Source organism: Dendropsophus ebraccatus, chromosome 12 (assembly GCF_027789765.1).
Source record: "Dendropsophus ebraccatus isolate aDenEbr1 chromosome 12, aDenEbr1.pat, whole genome shotgun sequence".
Classification (NCBI taxonomy): Eukaryota; Metazoa; Chordata; class Amphibia; order Anura; family Hylidae; genus Dendropsophus; species Dendropsophus ebraccatus.
In genome coordinates, this window is record NC_091465.1 from 45,544,545 (window position 1) to 45,566,744 (window position 22,200).

At 44.0% G+C, this 22,200-nt stretch overlaps 1 protein-coding gene across 2 annotated transcripts in view; it reads left to right on the forward strand.

The window, feature by feature from the left end:
- The first annotated feature begins 29 nt into the window (after positions 1 to 29).
- The window catches only part of LOC138769142 (myocardin-like), a 72,598-nt gene continuing 50,427 nt past the window's right edge, over positions 30 to 22,200 (forward strand). The window contains exon 1 of one of the 2 annotated variants that reach the window (XM_069947390.1): positions 30 to 102. The gene's annotated coding sequence lies outside the window, so the exon portion shown is untranslated. Of the gene's footprint in view, positions 103 to 3,280; positions 3,296 to 22,200 lie in introns of those variants that run through there. The other variant, XM_069947391.1, reaches the window with a different exon arrangement.

Consider the following 22,200-nt stretch of genomic DNA (forward strand, 5'->3'; position numbering starts at 1 on the left):
TACAACTACACAACTTCTCTCCATCCTATAACACTGAAACTGAGATAACAGAAAGATGACTATGATGATGACTACAATCAAAACCTGGCTGGTGTCAATCTGGTGCGTACTGTGGTTTGTGTTTAGGTTAGGTTTGATGTCGCACAGGTATTAGTAGTATGTGCATGTTTTCAGTCTTTGACTGATGTGAGTTGTTTGTGAGGTAGGTCTGATTAAAGGCCCTATTCCACGGAACGATTAACGTCCGTATTCGGCCGATATCGGCCGCTACAGACGATAATCGTCCCGTGGAATAGAGTGCAACGATCAGCAGACATCGTTCATGTTGGCTGATCGTTGCAGTCGCTTGTTTTTCAACATGTTGAAAAACAAGCGACTGATACAGCAACGATCTGCTGCATCAGCTCCGTTGAATAAGAGCATTGGCAGCAGACGCTGCTGTATCCTATGGGCTGCCCGGAAGATCAGCGACCACCCGGGCAGCCCCCCCCCACAGCTCCCCACGGCCCCTCCCGCACTCACCCGCTCGCTGCTGCCACGTTGAATAGCGCCGGCAGCGAGCAGGGAACGAGGAGCTCCTCTAAATGACCAGTGAAATAGGGCCATAGAAGTCTCTTGCTGCAGGGTAAGATGATGAGGGTAGTAGTTATTTTTAGTCTCTGATGTAGAGTTTTTGAGGGTAGAGGCAGTGAAAGGGCACAGGGATACCTTTTCAGGAGCTGAGGCACACAGCTTATTTATAAGGTCAACTAAGAGCACTGGGCACATGCAGCCTGGGGTGTTAACAAAGGTATCCTTTAAGGCCAGGCATTCCCAATACAGTTTATATGTTCACTTCAGGCCTAATTGTGTATTCTTCTTGACAATGCATTTCTAAAAAAAAAAAAAAAAACCCTGAATAGGTCTAGCCATTAGGATAGCTTATTGGCTGAAGAATAAGTGAAAATTTTGACTTTACAATTTTTACTTCTCAACCATATTGTAATATACACTAGAGATTGGCCTTGGATTTCAGCACACTTTGGACCACATTTTTGTCAAATTTTGGGTGCAGACTAGTTTTACTTTAATGGGGCTTAAAGCGACTCTGTACCCACAATCTGACCCCCCCCCCCAAAACCACTTGTACCTTAAAATAGCTGCTTTTAATCCAAGATCTGTCCTGGGGTCTGTGCGGCAGGTGATGCAGTTATTGTCTTAAAAAAGTTTTTTTAAACTTGCAGCCCTGTGCCCAACAGGAGTATCTGTGACCTAACTACCCCTCCGTCCCTCCTCCCCACCCTCTTCATCATTAGGAATGCAACTGGAACATTTTCTGCATCCTGAACATTGCACAGGTGCCTTAACGATCCAGCCCATGTGCCGGGCTGCCACAGCTGGGGAATAGGAGGCAATCTGCCTGGAGCATTCCTAACGATGAGGAGGGTGGGGAGGGGTGGTGCAGGACAGATCTTGGATTAAAAGCAGCTATCCGAAGGTACAAATGGTTTGGGGGGGGGGGGGGTCAGATTGTGGGTACAGAGTCGCTTTAACTGTGTCCTGTGTTTCGAACACACATTCCCCAGAAATTCACTCAGGATAAATAACATGTCTCTTATGTGCGCTCAAAAAATATGTGCCACAATTCTGAACAAGAATTGTGACTTTGTGTTGAGCAAACTTGCTGAACATATGATGAACCCAAACACTTGGGATTTAACTCCCGGTGGCTGGAAAAGTTGGATACAGCACTAGGGATTCCTGGAAAACATGGACACAGCACTAGGCTGCTTTTTCCTTTAGGCCACGTTCTCGCATACCAAGGAATACATGGGACTGAACCCATGCCCCCATGTGTTCACCAATAGATGTCCAATTTTCCCAATAATCCTGACAATATTGGTTCTCCATTGGTAGATCATCTGCATGCCTTGGGAACACAGCCTTTAAGTGTACCCATTTATGATCTGTTCCTGGCTTTATATTTGATATTTGCACTGAACGTGTGAACACACTCTTAAAGTGTACCTGTCCTTATAAAAAATAAACTTTTGACATGTCAATAGTTTTGATCTGTCAGGGTCTGAGTGCTCAGACCCATACTGATCAAGAGATAGAGCGGGGAAAGGACTGCGCTGCAGCGTCTCCACTCTCCTCTCTGAATTAAAAAAAGGGTTGGACTTATGGGTTCCTATGGAACACGATTCTTTAAAAAAAAAAAAAATAAGAGTGGGGAGAGGATGCTCTGCAGCTGCGGTCCTCTCCCGGCTCTATCTCCCGATTGGTGTCCCTATGACTTGTCCAAAGTTTTTATAATGACGGATACACTGTAACATCCTAGATGTTCACACATTCAAATTCAATTATTAACTCCTGGTGGCTGAAAAAGTTGGAGGCAGCCCTAGGGAGTCCTGGAAAACATGGACACAGCCATAGGCTGCTTTTTCCTTTAGGCCACGTTCTCACATCCCAAGGAATACATGGGACGGAACCCATGCCCCCATGTGTTCACCCAATAGCTGTCCACTTTTCCCAATAATCCTGACAATATTGCTACAGTATTGGTAGATTATCTGCATGCATTGGGAACACAGCCTTATAAGTGGCCCCATGTATGATCTGTTCCTGGTTTTGTATCTAATATTTGCAAATAAAACCCTGAACGTGTGAACGCAATCTTAACATCCTTAGGTTATATTCACACACTCATTATTCTCACACAAATGCAATTATTAAATCAAACTTAACATGAATGGAGGACACCTATACAGGAAGGACTGAGACCTCTTTTTTCAGATACGTTTGTGGCTTTGTATTGAATAAATGCAATGAAAAACCTGAATTTGTGAATACAGTGGTACCTTGGTTTAAGAGTAACTTGGTTTAAGAGCGTTTTGGTTTAAGAGCTCACAGTTTTTCAAAATTGTGACTTGGTTTAAGAGCATTGCTTTGGTGTAAGAGCTCCCTGTACTGGATGGGAGGAGGAGTGGGGGAGGGGCATGGTCTCCATACCTGGGGTCTTCAGCACTTAACGTTGGCCACACGGTACACTCTGTTTGGTCAAAATGGTTTGCTAGGATCCTCACTTTTCAAAAAAAAAAAAAAAAATGATATTTAATTTTTAATATCTGCAGAGTAGGTGTTTGCTGTGTGTACGCTGGGAAGAGTATATACGGTAATCCCTTGCACCTGTGGGTTGCTGTTGCACCTTTTGTTTTTTGTCTACAGCACTGTACTCAGGAAGTCTCTCTCACCTTCCAAATCATAGCAGATCCACTTCAGGCTGGGGCTTACATCAGAGGACAGGACTGTGAAGGTAATCTCTCCATAGCTGTAACCCCTCTCTCCCCGGACAGAGAGTGCTGCATGTATGTGCACACATGTGCCCTGCTCATTCCTTCCTGCTCCCTACAGTCTCTGTCCACCCTTGTATTTCCCATCCTCTCCATTACTGTACAGTAACTTATAATATTGCATATTCTGCTGTTTCTGAATGTTTGTTTCATTTGTTTTACATGTTATTCAGAATAATAAATCATTATTTTTGGGGTGTGGAACCAATTGTCTGCATTTCTATGATTTCTTATAGGAAAATTTACTTTGGTTTAAGAGTGGATTTGGATTACAAGCACAGTCCCAGAACAAATTATGCTTGTAATCCAAGGCACCACTGTACATCCTTATGAGCTTAAGTAATTGGTCAAATCAATATCAGTGCAAACACACATTACAGAAAAAAGTCAGTTTTATGGATCCCAAATATGGTAGGAATGTATTCATATTGAAGCTTAAAAAACTTTTTACGCTGAATTCTCTTTGGGAAAAAAAAAAATCAAAGTGCACTCTATTCAGACTTGAAGCAGTTTCAGGGGATACATGGCACTACATGGACTGCAGTACTGTGCATAGCTAGCTAGTTAAATGTTTTTTGTTTTTTTTTTACTTCTTTATGTAGATACTTTACTCTGTGAGAAATGAAAGATTAGTGTGTGAGCTAAGGGTTGTAAAGACAGGGGATGGGAAAAGGGAAGAAAAAAATGAGTGTGCATATCTTTAAATACTCAGAGCTGAATTTGACACCGCAGCGTCAGTGAAATCCTGCTCGTACTTTCAGGATGGCTAGCAGCAGGTGACACCTGTTCCAGGAAAAACAGAGAAAAAAAATTAACCAGGGTAACGTTCGTATAGCAAAGGCTGGATTAAATCAAAGGGCAAAGTGGAGTCCTTTGCTGCCAACTCTACCGATAACATTTAGTGAGACCTCCTCTATAAAGAAACTTTCAGGATCACATTAATAATGTCTATGGTATTACCTGTACAAGTGCCAGCTTAGTCTTTTTTTTTTTTGAACAGTGCATTTTATTGCAAATTTTGTGAAAGTTCAAAAACACTTGTCAAATGCACAACATGTACATATAGTAAAATTGGCACAGATTCTCTGTATTGGGGTTTGCTATACAAACGTTAAAGTGTACCACTTAGGCCTTATTCACATGTCCATGGAAGGCCTGACATAAAGCCCCCCCAATTCCCCTCTCCCATGGCATCATCTCTCAGTATGCTGCTGACAGGGGCGTAACTTGATATAGCTGGGCCCCATAGCAAACTTTTGATTGCCCCCCTCCCCCTTTCCGACTGACCACTAAGCCGGCAAGTGTAGTCATTACTGCATAACTGCAAGAGCTTTCAGTTAAAGGGACATTTACAGATCCCAGGAGGCCCGCTCGGCCACCTGGTGGTGCAAATGGTGACAACTAAGGGGGCCCAGTGTATTGCAGGAACAGGCCATGGGGTCCCCTAATGTGGCGGGCCCCATAGCTGCCGCTATGGCTGCTACTGTGGTAGTTACGCCCCTGGCTGCTGGGAGCGGGGAAAGTCATTGAATATTTGCTGCACTGTAATGAAGTAGGCCGCTCCCAGCTCCCACTAAGTATTAGGGCCCCTTAGAGCAGCCCCTCCCATCACTGTGCCCCCCATCACTTAGCTATGCTACTGAGTATGTATAATCAGATACCGTAGTAGTTGTTTCATCCACAAATCATGCGTCTATCTTCTGTCGATCAAATGACGAGTGGTCGCCTGTGCCCACAATCACTGATGATAATGTCTCCTGTGACTCCTTCTTAATAATGCCTTCTTTGCCCCCCTCCAATTATTAAAAACTCTATCTGTGCCCCTTTGATCATAGTAATGCCTCCTGTGACCCCAATCCGTAATGATTCCCAGTATTGAGGCAATAAAAAAAAAAAAAAGCTACCAAACTGTTGCTACAATGCTATGCTCTTTTGTCAGTCCTGTCCTGCAGCCTAAGAGATGTCACACAGGTTTACTCAGCAAGTGTAATGTAATCACATCACCATGCTGGGCACTGAAGGGATCCCATGCTGGTGGCTCATAGGTCTTCAGCCTATCAGCATAAATAACAGAGCTTATATGTTTCTGTATTCCGTCATATTCAGCTGCATCTGTGCCGAAAGGACACAGATGAGGCTGTTGTAGGATGCAACAGGCCAAAAATCAGAAAGATATACTATATAATGCATGAATAATTCAGCCACATACCTTATAGGTCTATAATATTTTATGTTTCATGGATTTTTTTATCAAGTATTTTTAGGCACTTTCTGGAAGCACTTACTTCCATTTATTTTTAAGTGTTTTTTGATGTTTTACTCCTCAAGCCATACAGTGCAAAAACTACAAGTGAATTATCGTTATGCTTTGTTTCTCTTGCTGAGTAGAATATCACTTTATTCTCTTCTACTTTGAATAAAAAAATCTAGTCTTATAATATGCATATATTTTACAATAGCTAGGAAATAGAGTGGTGCCTTGGATTATGAGCATAATTCGTTCGAGGACCAGGCTTGTAATCCAAATCACTCTTAAACCACAGCAAATTTTCCCATAAGAAATCACGGATATGCAGATAATTGGTTTTCAACCCCCAAATAATGATTTTTTATTCTGAATAACATGTAGAACAGATAACACAATGAGAAACAGTAATATGTGATATCACTGTACAGTATAGCAATCAGCATGTGGAGTATAATGTATAGTAAGTGCATAAACCTGGAAATACAGCAGATCCCCACAATGCAGTAGCATAGTACAACAGGGTAGAATAGAGAAGCAGGGCTGCTGTCAGAGGTCTGTGTGGTCACATGACAGCAATAAGGAAGAGGGGTATGCTCAGCATGGGCCAATCAAGAAGTGAGAATGTGTGGGAGGACAGTGACAGAAACTTCTCTATACAGCAATGTGAATGGCTGAGTGTGAGTGCAGCACATTATAGCAGCAGTGTGTATACCTAAGTGTAAGTGCAGGCACATTCAGTATTGGGTTATAACATTTCCTTTTCGGGCAGTAGCCCAGGGCCCTGTGCTCCTGGGGGGGCCATGGCAACCCAAAAAGACTTATACTTTCAGTTGTGTTCTGTCTCATGGTAACATTTCTGCCATCATTTGCCAAAAAATCGCAGCTTTTTTTTTACCGCAGTTTTGTACAAATCAAAACAACATGATATTATCTATCCTGTACTATGAACACCAGGCTAGTGCCACCATATTTACAGTAGGGTAAGGGGGGCCCAGGCTTGGTGAACAGCCCGGGGCCTATGGTAAAGTTAATGGCGCGGATCCCGGCTCGGCATTCAGTTGCTTCCGGCTGCAGCAGCCGGAAGCAATCAAGTGCCGATCTCGTCGATCTATGCTGCATATCCATGCAGCATAGATGTGAATGAGAGACCAGAGTGCTTATACTAGAAGTCCCCCAGAGGGGCTTCTAGTATAAGTGTAAAAGTGTCATTATTAATAAAAAGCCCCTTTCCCTAATAAAAGTCAGAATCACCCCCCTTTTCCCATGTTATAAATAAATAAACATGTTTGGCATCGTCGCGTGCATAATCGCCCAAAATATTAATTTATCACTTTCCAGATCTTGTACGGTAAATGGCGTAAACACAAAAAAAATACCAAAGTGGAAAATTGCGCATTTTTGGTCGCATCAAATCCAGAAAAATTGTAATATAAAGCGATCAAAAAGTTACATATGCGCAATCAAGGTACCGATAGAAAGAACACATCAAGGCGCAAAAATGACACCTGACACAGCCCCATAGACCAAAGGATAAAAGCGCTATAAGCCTGGGAATAGAGCGATTTTAAGGAACATATATTTGTTAACAATGGTTTGGATTTTTTACAGGCCATCAGATACAATGAAAGTTATACATGTTACATATCGTTGTAATTGTAACAACTTGAGGAACATATATAACATATCAGTTTTTCCATAGGACACACGGCGTAAAAATGAAGCCCCCCCCCAAAGAAAAAGAATTGTGGTTTTTTTTTCAATTTCACTGCAATTTTTTTCAGCTTTTGCAGCATATTTTATGCAACAATTCAGCCTGTCATTGCAAAGAACAATTAGTGACACAAAAAATAAGGGCTCATGTGGGTCTGTAGGTGTAAAAATGCAACAGCTATGGCCTTTTAAGCACAAAGAGGAAAAAACTAAAATGCAAAAACAAAAATTAGCCTGGTCCTGAAGGGGTTAAAGGGGCCACAGTGCTTATGTTTGCTGTGCTTACCGGGCATAAATATAGACATTTGGTAGCAACTATACTTGGTATTGCTGCTCTTCCCATTGAAGTGTATAGGTCGAGCTCCAACATTGTGACTACAGCACTTCTTAGTGAGAGGCAGAATACACAATGACATCCATTTACAGACAGGTGACATGTAAAGAGAACCTATCACCTAAAACTCACTGTCCCTATTATCAAAGTTCATCTCTCCCTAAGTCTATCTATGAAGATACATACTGCCTTTGCAGCCTGTATCTTATGCTTTACCCAATCTTCTTTTTCGGTGCAGGAAGGCCGGGCGCCACCATCTTGATGACGTCACTTGAGTTCCAGCAGTGGAATGCAAGTGACGTCATCAAGATGGTGGCGCCCGACCTTCCTGCACTGAAAAAGAGGATTGGGTAAAGCATAAGATACAGGCTGCAAAGGCAGTCTGTATCTTCATTTTGTCTATTTATGAAGATACAGACTTTACCTAATCCTCTTGATCGGTGCAGTAAGGCCGGCGCCGCTCTGCATGACGGGAGCTTCCTGTCTCACACCGGCTCTTTTGAAAAGAGCCGCCGAAAGACAGAAAAGGAAAAAGTCTAATTAAAAAACGTGGCCGTAAAAATAATTAATTGTATTTACAAATATTAATAAAATTATAATTTACAACCAATTAGGAATTTTTTTTTTTTGTTGTTGTCCATGAATAGTTCTCTTTAACCCTTAGGGGACCGGGCCAATTTAAATTTTTGTGTTTTCGTTTTTCCCTCCTTGTGCTTAAAAGGCCATAGCACTTGCATTTTTTCACCTAGAAACCCATATGAGCCCTTATTTTTTGTGCCACTAATTGTACTTTGCAATGATGGGCTGAAACCAGAAAAAAAAAAAATTCAAAGTGTGGTGAAATTGAAAAAAACAAACGCATTTCTTTTATTTGTTTTTTTATTTTATTTGTTTTTACGCCGTTCACCCTGGGGTAAAACTGACTTGTTATATATGTTCCTGAAGTCGTTATGATTACAACGATAGGTAACATGTATAAATTTCATTGTATCTGATGGCCTGTAAAAAATTCAAACCATTGTTAACAAATATATGTTCCTAAAAATTGCTCCATTCCCAGGCTTATAGCGCTTTTATCCTTTGGTCTATGGGGCTGTGTGAGGTGTCATTTTTTGCGCCATGAGGTGTTCTTTCTATCGGTACCTTGAATGCGCATATGCGACTTTTTGATTGCTTTTTATTACAATTTTTCTGGATTTGATGCGACCAAAAATGCGCAATTTTGCACTTTTTGCGGTGATACCAAACATGTTTATTTATTTATTTTTATTTATAACATGGGAAAAGGGGGGTGATTCAGACTTTTATTAGGGGAGGGGGCTTTTTATTTATAACAACACTTTTATTTGTACTTTTACACTTATACTAGAAGCCCCCCTGGGGGACTTCTAGTATGAATACACTGATCTCTCATACAGATCTATGCTGCATAGATATGCAGCATAGATCGATGAGATAGGCACATCGATTGCTTCCGGCTGCTGCAGCCGGAAGCAATCGGGTGCTGAGCCGGGATCAGCGCCATTAAGGTGCTGACCCCGGAAGGGGTAAGATGTGTGGATCGCTCCTCCCCACTAGATACCAGGGAAGGGCTGCATCAAGTAATCAGATGCAGCTGTCAACTTTGTCTGCTGCATCCGGTTACTGTATTAGCGGGCAAGGCGATCGGACCGTGCCCGCTAATAGCCGCGGTCCTGGGCTAGGAGCGGCACCCGGGACTGCGGCGGTTCAGACCGCGGCTGCCGCGCAGCCCTGCTCTGAACACATGGAGGCGGCCCTGGACGTACGGGTACGTCCAGGGTCGCCTAGGGGTTAAGGGGAACGTACGGGTACGTCCAGGGTCGCCTAGGAGTTAAGGGGAACTCGATGCAGGTGATATGATGAGGTCATCAAGCCCGCATCCTAAAGAAGGTACTCTACAGTGGTTTAGGAAGCTGAGCAGGGCTTCAACATACAGCACCACTAATATTTACAGTAATTGTATCTGCATGTGAATAGCACAGATACAATTGAGTAGACCCTGGCCCAACTGTAAGTATGCCAGATGCCTGTGCCCAGTCAGTGAGCAGGCTGGAAATATTTATTCAGTAGAGCCAGAGCAGAGATTGTGCAGCCTCCATAGACTTGCAGTAGCCAGTGCAAAATATTATATGGGAACTTTGAGTGGCCATGAGACTTGGGAAGCTGCCTCAAACGATCATGCACCACTGGGGAACACTGTGTAATAAATCTGTGCAAAACCCAACCTGTGGTGCACATTTTAAATCCACAGCATGTCAGTCCTGGTGCAGATTTTCCCTATTGGCCTGAATGAGAGTAATAATCTGTAATTTTGCAAGAGTGGATAAATTATTTCTTTATTTTTATTTCATTTGCATAGTCAGCATGAACGTACACTCTGGAAAATGTCATCATACCCCAATTAATTCATCCATCAGCTTTAGCCTGTGTTCACAAACATAGCAGAAGTGCAGCATATATACTGAAATCACACAGTACCAGGTCAGTACTGCAACAGTACAGCAATGAAACTGTATTGTGTAAACACAACCTTAGCAGATCACGGATTATAGTGATCTAATGCCAGTTGAATAGAAGTGATCTATAAACAGAGGATTGCTGGGACAACAGAGGTCCTGACCTCTCTTGTGCTCCTCTCACCAGTTTTACTGCTCTGCTGGGAGTCAGCTGCCCAAATGCAGGAAGTAGGCTTCCTGAGTCTGTCTTCTGCTGCTAAGCACAGAACACATGCTGAGAGCTCTATATTGGTGTTTTATCTGACACCTTAGGAAAGTTGGGCTGACACAATGTCAATCTAATTTCTTTAATGGCAGAGTACTGTGCGGTGTGACCTGCCAGAAAGATATATTTCCTGGATGTCCAGCATCAGAAGCTGGGACATATAGCTTCAATAAAGCAAAAAGCAAAAGCACCAAACTCTGTCAGTGTAAAAAATATGCAACTAAACAATTAATACTAAAATGCCACATACATCAGCAGCCCACCAAGATACAAAAACATATGTCAGAAACACATGTAGACCAAAAACACAACCGAATTTTATTTTGAAAAATATTCTTTACCATAGTCAAAACAAAACATATTTAGATGAATATGGAGGCAAACAGACAATAACAGCAGGGGACGGTTTGGTAAAAACTAACAATCACACATATTAGCCACTGATGTTTGTAAAGAGGAAAGTGCAGTGTGCCTTGTGCAATTTATAAAATATCGGTGGCAAGATGTATGCATAAATACTGTCCAAACACTATACCAAGAACAATGAAACCCAAAGGAATAAATGAAGTGATAGGTATTAGATATGAGCGAACCGGGTTCGGGTCCGAGTCCATCTGAACCCGAACGTTCGGCATTTGATTAGCGGTGGCTGCTGAAGTTGGATAAAGCCCTAAGGCTATGTGGAAAACATGGATATAGTCATTGGCTGTATCCATGTTTTCCAGACAACCTTAGAGCTTCAGCAACTTCAGCAGCCACCGCTAATCAAATGCCGAACGTTCGGGTTCAGATGGACTCGGACCCGAACCCGGTTCGCTCATCTCTAATACCTATCACTTCATTTATTCCTTTGGGTTTCATTGTTCTTGGTATAGTGTTTGGACAGTATTTATGCATACATCTTGCCACTGATATTTTATAAATTGCACTTTCCTCTTTACAAACATCAGTTCGGAAAGTTCGGGTTCGGATGGACTCGAGCATGCTCGAGGTTCGCTCATCTCTAATAGGTATACGTGGCATTCAAGACCCTAGTGTATCAATAAAGTGCAGGCGCAAAACAGACAGAATGGGTCAAAAATGTCAGACATCCAAACATACGAAGAAAAAGTAGGACCACAGACAAAAGATTCTAAAAGTGCTTTATACAGTGCAGGCCTCACTCCTAAGAAACACCACAATGCAAGTTTTGGTCAAACTTCATCAGGAGGGTGCTAGAGGGTTCAACTGGTGCTAGATACTGATATAGATTTGCTCCTCTATGTTAAAAAGCCTTCCAGTATCATATGCACTGTAGGCACTCACACTATAGAAATCTATGGAGGGGGAATGGAAGAAGAAGGAGATGAAGGGACACTATCTGGAGTGAGAGAAGCAGACATAGAAGACACACAGAGACTGCATGGATTTGTACTATTAGATTTCACCCTGGTGCAGTATTAACAGCTCCATCTGCTTAGCGCTGTTCTATAAAACCCCCCACATTGCTTCTGCTGCTTCTAAGGGTCTGATATAGAGGTATAGAGGAGGAGGATCTCCTGTTCTATGCCTCGCCAATTATCTGAGGGACAACTGGAAATTCTAGGGTATGGACATCTGAACGTTGCGACTGAACACATTTGCGAACATGGTGCATGACCGTGCAGGCTAAGGGGCGGTTGCAAGGTAGGAGGCACACATGACTGCGCAGGTGAAGGGCAGGAAACACAGGGAAAGAGGCAGTGGTGTCACCTGCAGGCGCTGATTGTGAAGCACAGTCTTCATTTCACCCAGTTTGGTGCTTTGATGACATGTGCTGGAACATGCTGGTGGTGATTTGGCTGCTATTGGTGGCTCCCCTGCTGATCTTGGCACGGCACAGGTTTTAAAACACAATTTATTTATCCCCTGTACTTTCCTTAAAAAACAAAGACCAACGAAGACCTACCCCACTCCATGGGAGCTTGCCGTGAGAGGGTGCGACCCACCTTTTCCCTCTGGCCACCCCACTGCCTCTTCCAGCCTGTGTCAATGCAGGAGTAAATACGAGTTAATATATAACAAGTATCCTTTAGATTTAATTTTATAACATATTGAGAGCATGCAAAGACAACTTCAAAGTATTACGTATCAATTGGCGTCGGTGGAAGAGTCTCTGAGATCTACATCAAATGCTGAAGAGCTTACCTAATTCTTGACCAAACAGAATAAGTTTCTGGACAAATTCAGACTTGACTTACAAGAAGTGAAAAGACATAAATGGGTTAGAAATGCAAAGTACAATACCATAGGCCGCATGTATGTCTGGTCTATTGATGTGAATACTGGCTCAACCTACAAGGAGAAAAGCAAGAGGAATATGGTCATTGCACTACATCTACCAGCTAAAACAATGCTTTTTTGGACGACGCCTAGATGTGGGGGGCAGAAAAATAAACAGACTACATAACAAGCAGAACACAGAGGAGAAGCAAGAGCAACACCCCGAGGAGCAGCAGCTGGAAGAAGATTGATAACATAATACAGTAGGGTATTAATCATAATATTAATGATGACAAAATGAGAGATTTTCTGACCATCAAGTATCCTAAAATGCCTATGCTTTATCTATTACCTAAAACTTACAAAAACTTGGTAGACCCACCCAGCACACCCATTGTCTTGGGTAGTGGTTCAATTTTAAGCAAAATATTCATTTTCTTAGATAGGGTATTACAACCATTGGCCATTCAAGCTAAGTCATACATAGAGGATTCCACAAATCTTTATTGAGATTGCTAAAATTGGCATTGATCAATAATTACTTTATGTTCAATGATAAGGTGTACTTACAATGCAGAGGTGTGGCCAAAGGTGAAAATGTTGCACCCACATACAGTGTCCGACTGGAGTGCCTTGGGCCCACCAGGGGAAATTATTCTTGGGGCCCACCCTTCAGCCACCACACTTATCTATGGTAACATTAATAAGGGTCCATTAATACGGCGTGATATGGGGCGGTGTAGGGTTGCAAACCATTGCTAATCTGCAGGGCATGAATATATAGAGATGTGCGGCCGACAACAATGATTTTTACAGCCGCACAAAAGATCAAATCAGCCAACTATGGGGCATTTGCTCACTTGTCAGCTGATCTCTGGCACTTTTACATGGGCCGATCATCGGCTGAATAGGCTTCCTAGGAGCACTTGTTACTGATAATTGGCCTATATAATAAGCCTATAAGACAATCTCCTTTGCATGATAACACTGCATACTTAGATATAATAGTCATACAGCTACCAATAAGACCAGTATATAAAGAGCAAATATCCCCACACATATTACCGCCATACTGTTACTGACCAGATCCTGTATAACAAGACTGATATTACCAATAATACCAGTGCATATAAGGGAAATATTATCACCACACATATTACCACCATACTGTTACTGACCAAATCCTGTATACTATGACCAATATTACTAGTATACAAGGAAGAAATATTACCGCCACACCATAACCACTATCATCATCACCATATTGTTACTGACCAAATCCTGTATACTAAATCCAGTAAAACACAGTACCAGATTATAAGTAACAAATAATACCACCACATACTGACTAATACCACCACATACTGACTAACCCCACCGCTGCTATTGAATAATTCACTGTACAAAGATCCAGTCATATAGAGATGGACCCAGCCCTACACAGGTTCTGTACACCATATACATTACAGTGCAGTTACATCAGGTGTCTCACAGGGGGCGTCTTCTCTGATCAGAGTTATCCCCTTTTCATCATTTTCTCCATCTCCCCTGGGCCATCATGAGAACTTCTCCAAAGCCACGAATCCACAAAATCTGTTAAATAAAGATATTAGGCTCCTCACTCCTCAAGATCCTCATCTCTTTACAAACTGCACATGTATCACGGCCCCTTTAATTCCTCTTTCAGTATGTATATATATATATATATATATATATATTTCCATTATAGTATTTGCCCCCCTCTGCGTAGATGGTCCCTAGTTCAGTTCTCCATATAGATGGCCCTATGTGCATCTCCTATAGTAGACAGCCACCACTGTGTAGTCCCTATATAGTAGATGACACCCTCTGTGCATCCCCTATACCAGGGGTAGGGAACCTTGGCTCTCCAGCTGTTGCAAAACTACAACTCCCATCATGCCTGGACAGCCAAACCTAAAGCTGTAGTTTTGCAATAGCTGGAGAGCCAAGGTTCCCTATCCCTGCCCTATAGTATATGGCCCCCTCTGTGTGTTCCCCTTATAGACCCCCCCCAGTGTTGTTCCTCTTATAAATGCCCCCCTTATGTTGCCTATCCCCATCATCCATATAGGTAGCCCCCTATGTTGCCCATCCCCACCCCCCATATAAATATCCACCTTATGTTGCCTATCCCATTATAAAGGCCTTATGTTGTCCATTCCCTATATAGATAGCCCCCCTTTGTCCATCCCCCATATAGCCCCCAGTGCTGTTCATCCCCCATATAGCCCCCTATGTTGTTCATCCCTCATATAGCCCCCTATGTTGTCCAGCCCCCTATAGCCCCCATATATAGCCCCTTGTCTATCCCCATATAGCCCCCAGTGTTGTTCAGCCCCATATAGCCCCCCAGTACTGTCCTGCCCCCTCTAGCCCCATATACTGTCCAGCCCCCTTATAGCCCCCAGTACTGTCCATCCCACTCATAGCCCCCCAGTACTGTCCAGCCCCCTTTAGCCCCCCAGTACTGTCCAGTCCCTTTATAGCCCCCAGTACTGTCCAGCCCCTTTATAGCCCCCAGTACTGTCCAGCCCCCTTATAGCCCCCAGTACTGTCCAGCCCCCTTATAGCCCCCAGTACTGTCCAGCCCCCTTATACCCCCAGTGCTGTCCAGCCCCCTTATAGCCCCCAGTACTGTCCAGCCCCCTTATAGCCCCCAGTACTGTCCAGCCCCCTTATAGCCCCCAGTACTGTCCAGCCCTTTTATAGCCCCCAGTACTGTCCAGCCCCCGATAGCCCCCTAGTACTGTCCAGACCAGTGCTTCCCAACCTTTTCCACCTCGGGGCACCCCTTGGAAAAAAAAAATTCCTCGGGGCACCCCTACTAAATAATGTTCTACAAAATAAGAAAATGGTCATACAGTGGCTCACAGGTAACGTCTTCTTTGATCTGAGGCGTCACTTTCCCTTTTCCTCTCCATCCAGTCCAGTCCTCCATGATGATTTCTTCCAGATTCGTTTCATCCCCTCAGAACCTGCGAGACAAACAATTTAGGCTCCGCACATTTCCAGCAACTTCCTTTCCTTTCTCCCTCCTGTAGGCTCCCAAAGTAACTGCGCTGTTTGGTGTTATGTGGAGTAAAGCGAGTAGGAATGTGGGATGCCCCCTGTATGTAGGATCCCCTGCTGTGCCCCTATGAGCTAATAATGCCCCCAGAGGTGGCCCCCATGAACTAATAATGCCCCCAGAGGTGCCCCCATGAACTAATAATGCCCCCAGAGGTGCCCCCATGAACTAATAATGCCCCCAGAGGTTCCCCCATGAACTAATAATGCTCCCAGAGGTGCCCCCATATACTAATAATGCCCCCAGAGGTACCCCCATATACTAATTATGCCCCCAGAGGTGGCCCCATGAATTAATAATGCCCCCAGAGGTGCCCCCATGAACTAATAATGCCCGCAGAGGTGCCCCCATGAACTAATAATGCCCCCAGAGGTGTCCCCATGAACTAATAATGCCCCCAGAGGTGCCCCCATGAGCTAATAATGCCCCCAGAGGTGGCCCCCATGAACTAATAATGCCCCCAGAGGTGCCCCACATGAACTAATAATGCCCCCAGAGGTGCCTCCATGAACTAATAATGCCCCCTGCTCTGCCCCTAAAAAAAACAAACATCCTACTCACCTAATCCGCGCTGTGGCTGCAGGCAGAAGCTCTCCTCCTCCTCTTCTGGCTCCATCTTGTGAGCCGCGGGGACGGGACGTCCGGCAGGCGTGATGACGTCACATCATCACGCTTGCCGGAGAGGTCACGTCCCGGCCTCCAATAGGCTGCTGGCATGAAGTGTCGGCAGCCTATGGGAGTGAATGTAGGAGCAGGATGCTCACTTTAACGTTCCGCCCGCTCACTGTGCGGGCAGAACATCAAAGTGATCTGTGCATCCCGAGAAGCTGCGCGGCCGCAGCTTCTCGGGATGCTTAAAGTGACAGCGCACATTTCCCACCGGGATCCCGCGGTACCCCTGGCGGGTTCTCCCGGAACTCCAGCGTGCCGCGGCACCCCGGTTGGGAAACGCTGGTCCAGACCCTTTATAGCCCCCAGTGCTGTCCAACCCCTTTATAGCCCCCAGTACTGTCCATCTCATTTATAGCCCCAGTACTGTCCAGCTTCTTTATAGCACCCAGTACTGTCCAGCTTCTTTATAGCACCCAGTACTGTCCAGCCCCCCCTTATAGCCCCCAGTACTGTCCAGCCCCCATATATAGCCCCCAGTACTGTCCAGCCCCATATATAGCCCCCAGTACTGTCCAGCTCCCATATATAGCCCCCTGTACTGTCCAGCCCCATATATAGCCCCCAGTACTGTCTAGTCCCCATATATAGCCCCCAGTACTGTCCAGCCCCCATATATAGCCCCCTGTACTGTCCAGCCCCTTATATAGCCCCCAGTACTGTCCAGCCCCCATATATAGCCCCTAGTACTGTCCAGACACCATATATAGCCCCCAGTACTGTCCAGCCCCCATATATAGCCCCTAGTACTGTCCAGCCCCCATATATAGACCCTAGTACTGTCCAGCCCCCATATATAGCCCTCTACTTCCGGTATGCAATCTCTGTACTGGAAGTCCCAGGTGCCGCGGCGCACACTGAGGTCAGTGGTGCGTATTGCATGGGACTCCGCCACAGAGCTGCTCATCGGGTGGGTGCGGGGGCGACACTCTTGTGACCGCAAGCAAAACGCTGCTTGCGGTCACAAGAGTGATTGACAGGGTGGGAAGCCTATGGCTTCTTGCGCTGTCAATCACAACACTACTACATTTAACTGGAAGCGCTTGTTGCAATCGTTTCCAGTTAAACAGGAATTCGGCGATAGAGTGGGCCCCCCGGGAGCACAGGGCCCCGGCTGGGCTTGCTGTAGTCTCCAGCCATATGTACCCTGACAGGGGGGCGGGCCCACTCCAGCTCGGGGATTTCCCCGGCTCCCCAGTGGCCCAGTCCGACACTGCCGACATATGCTAATGCAGTTATGGCCCTCCTGTAATAAGTAGCATTATCAATAAACACAGGGATATTCCTGAATTTCATTGCTATCACACAGAAGGGGTCAGAATCTTAGAGGCCAATTAGTACAGACTGCCGTTAGTAGCCAGGGAGGAAAGATACAGCGACATCTAACAAAGGGGATCATGGGAACTTTTCCTTGCCTCAACTGTGTAAATTGTAAGTACAAGCTTCAAACATTCGATTACCCCCCACAAATATAAGATACAGAAATATTTAACGTGTTTATGCAACTGGGTGGTCTATATGTTAATCTGCCCCTGCAATTTGACCACCTATGACCTGAAAACTGGGCTGAATAAGCATAGGTACAAAATAAGATAGAAAAATACTGAGAAGGATTTGAGACTTATGATCTTCGACTGAGTGGTCCCACCTAAGATAGGAGGAGACAGACATTTAACAATTATGAAAGAAGAACTATATTGGATTTATAAATTAAATGCTCTTATGGTGCGTTTACACAGGCAGATTTATCTGACAGATTTTGGAAGCCAAAACCAGGAATGGAGTTGAAAAGAGGAGAAATCTGAGTCTTTTCTTTATGACCGGTTCCTTGTTTGTAGACCGGTTCCTTGTTTATAGTCCGTTCCTGGCTTTGGCTTCAAAAATCTGTCAGATAAATCTGCCTGTGTAAACGCACCATCATTAGCCCCTAATGGACTAAATGTGGAATATAAAATGAGCTACAAAACATTTAAGTGATTTGGTGTGTGTGTGTGTGTGTGTGGGGGGGGCTAAATAGTTGCACCTGCTTAACCTTGGGGATCTTGCTGTGAACCAGAATGAATTAGAAGAAGTATAATATTATCAGATGACCTTTGGATAATGTAATAAAGAATAAAGAATGATATTGATTTATGTTTATTTAACTTTATTTTTCTTTTATAATATATAATCTTTGACTACTGTGACATGGACAGCAAACTAACGAAGAATAGAGTTACTCATTACTTTTTTGTGCCCTTACCTTCTAATGTTTATCAGTGATGAAGTTGGTCCAAGTTCAGACAATGTGGCAAAGTCAACATGACTTTAAGCCTGGAGGGGCTAGAAAATGCAGGAGTGGTCACAAGAGGCCGTTCCCTTCCTTAGAGCTGTGGAACATGAGTGATGTCACTTGTGCCCCACAGAGTAGGGAGAGAGTTGACATGAGAAGACTACAGAACAGCAGGTAAGTATGGCTTTTTTTCCTTAGTTATAGAGGAGGAGACCTATGTGGGTGGGACTAACTCCTGGGAATGATGTTATCTATGGCGGTTGGGGTATGGGATGTGCTGGCTAACTGAAAAGGGGGTGCCTAATTTGGAGGTACATTCTACTCACAGTGGTGGTGTTTAACCCCTTAGTGACCGCTGTGCTGCCTTTTCACGGCGGCCACTAATGGGCTTTATTCCAATGCGTACGCCTTTCAACGGCGGACGCATCAGAATAAACTGCCGCCCGGCGGCAGTGTGGAGGATCGTCTGTCAGCATGACAGCTGACCCGCTCCTGTAACTGCACGGAGCAGAGGATTCTCCGCTCTGGGCAGTTTAACCCGTTAAATGCCGCTGTCAGAGCATGACAGTGGCATCTAACGGGTTCCGGTGTGTCCCAGACGGCGCTGCAGGTCCACTTACGTGGCCCCCGGTCATTAGGCCCCTGGGCTTACCATGGATAAGCCATCCTGCTGACAGGGGTGGCTGTGGCTATTGCCTGTCAGCAGGATGGTCCCATTATACAATACACTGCACTGCAGAAGCAGTGCAGTGTATTGTATTAGTGATGAAAGTGTTACACTAGTGTACAGTAATGTACACTAGTGTAAAAAAGTAAAAAAAGTGCACCAAACACAATCCCCCCAGCCCCCCCCCCATAATAAAAATGCATTACATTCCCTAAACCCAATAAAACATTACATAAAATAGATCAAAAACACAAATCCTATATATATTTGGTTTCGCTATGTCCGTAACGACCCAATCTATAAAATGATATCAATAATTATATCGCACGACACACGCTGTAAAAAAAATAAATAAAAAAAACAGTACCAGAATAGCTGTATTTTATCAATCTGCTTTAGAAAATACGTCATAAAACTCCTCTAATACCTGTGGGGTCAAAATGCTCACTGCACACCAAGATGTATTCTTTGAGGGGTGCACTTTCGAAAATGGGGTGACTTTTGGGGGGTTTCTCTTCTGCAGACACTACAGGGGCACTGCAAACGCACCTGGCGCTCAGAAAAATCTGCACTGCAAATGCTAATTGGCGCTCCTTCCCTTCTGAGGCCTGCTGTGTGCCTATACAGTGGTTTATGCCCACATTTGGGGTACTCTGGAGAACCTGTGTTACAGATTTTGGGATGCGCTTTCTCTCCCTTTCCTTGTGAAATTGAGAAATTTCAAACTAAACAAACATATTATTGAAAAAATTAAAGTTGTTCATTTTTACTGTCGAATTTTTAATACTTTCCTCTAATACCTGTGGGGTCAAAATGCTCACTGCACACCAATATGTATTCTTTGAGGGGTGCACTTTCCAAAATGGGGTGACTTATAGGGGGTTCACTCTGCTGACACTACAGGGGCACTGCAAACGTACCTGGCGCTCAGAAACTTCTACAGCAAAATCTGAACTGAAAATGCTAATTGGCGCTCCCTTCCTTCTGAGCCCTCCTGTGTGCCCATACAGGGGTTTACGCCCACATATGGGGTACCTTTCTACTCGGAAGAACCTGTGTTACAGATTTTGGGGTGCCTTTTCTCTCCTGTTTCTTGTGAAATTGAGAAATTTCAAACTAAACAAACATATTATTGGAAAAATTCAAGTTTTTCATTTTTACTGTCTAATTTTGAATACTTTTCTCTAATACCTGTGGGGTCAAAATGCTCACCGCACACCAAGATGTATTCTTTGAGGGATTAACTTTCCAAAATGCGCTGACTTTTGGGGAGGTTAAACTTTGCTGGCGCTACAGGGGCACTGCAAACGCACCTGGCGCCTGAAAACTTGTACAGCAAAATCTGCACTGAAACCGCTAATTGGCGCTCTTTCCGTTCTGAGCCCCGCTGTGTGCCCATACAGTGGTTTACGCCCCCATATGGGGTACCAGTGTACTCAGGAGAACCTGCGTTAGAAATTTTGGGGTGCTTTTTCTCTCCTGTTGCTTGTAAAAATGAACGAACATATTTGAAAATTTCTATTTTCCATTTCTTTCTGGCCTAATTGTGAATACTTTACTCCAGCCCCTGTAGGGTTAAAATGCTCATTATACCCCTAGATTAATTCCTTAGGGTGTGTCGTTTCCAAAATGGGGTCATTTATGTGGGTTTCAAGTATACAAGGCTCCTAAACACACTTAAAAAAAAAACTGGTCCCTAAAAAGTTTAGTTTTGGAAATTTCATGAAAAATTAGTAATTTGCTGATACATTTCTAAGCCGCGTAACACCCAAGAAAAGTAAAATATGTTTATGAAATGAAGAATAAAGAGGACATATTGGTAATGTGACCTAGTAACTAATTTATGTGATACGACTTTATTTTTTTAGAAGCTGAGAATTTCAAAGTTTGTAAAGTGCAAATTTTTCATGATATTTTGATGTTTTTCACAAAAAACACAAAAGATAGTGACTAAATTTTGCCACTTTTATAAAGTACCATATGTTACAAAGAAACAATCTCAGAATTGCTAGCATATGCTAAAGCATATGCTAATGCGCTATAAGCGCATAAAGTGAGACAGGTCAGATTTTGAAAAATGAGCCTGGTCATTAAGGCCCAAATAGGTTTGGTCCCTAAGGGGTTAACCACCAGGAGGATTACCAGGGAGATTACTGCTGGGAAAGGGGGTGGCTGCATGGGGAATACATACCAGGGTGATTACCTTCATGAGATGGTGCTGAAGGGGATGCCTACATGGAGGATACTACCTTGGGGGGGGGGGGGGGGGGGGGGCTGATTGCCTGCACAAAGAGGTCTAAATGCTAGATAGATGCAGAGGGAAATAATTACTATATTGGGGCAAAGAGGGCCTTACTACTATATGGATGCACAGAGAAACTGAATTTCAATATGAAGGTACAGAGGGGCCTGACTACTATATGGGGGTGCACAGGGAGGGTCTATCTTCTATATGAAGGAACAAGGGAGGGATAATCTACTATGTTAGGGTATAGATGGTGACCTTTTTACTATATGAGAGCTAGAAATGAGCGAATTTGCCGAAGTTCGGTTCGGCATGAACCTGAACTATCGGTTTCTGATTCCAGCTGTCTGCAGCCTCTGTGAACAGGGTGGATACAGCCTTACGGACTGCCCGGAAAACTGGGATACAGACATTGGCATAGGCTGTATTCCAGTTTTCCAGGCGGTCCTTACACTGTATGCACCCTGTTCACGGAGGCTGCAGACAGCGGGAATTAGAAGCCGATAGTTCAGGTTCATACGAACCCGAACTTCGGCAAATTTGCTCATCTCTAATGACAGCATAGAGGGACCCTGCGAACTATATAAGGGCTAAAATTAGATCTAAATGGAGGCATAAATTGGCTGCTCTGATATACTATGTACACCATGAT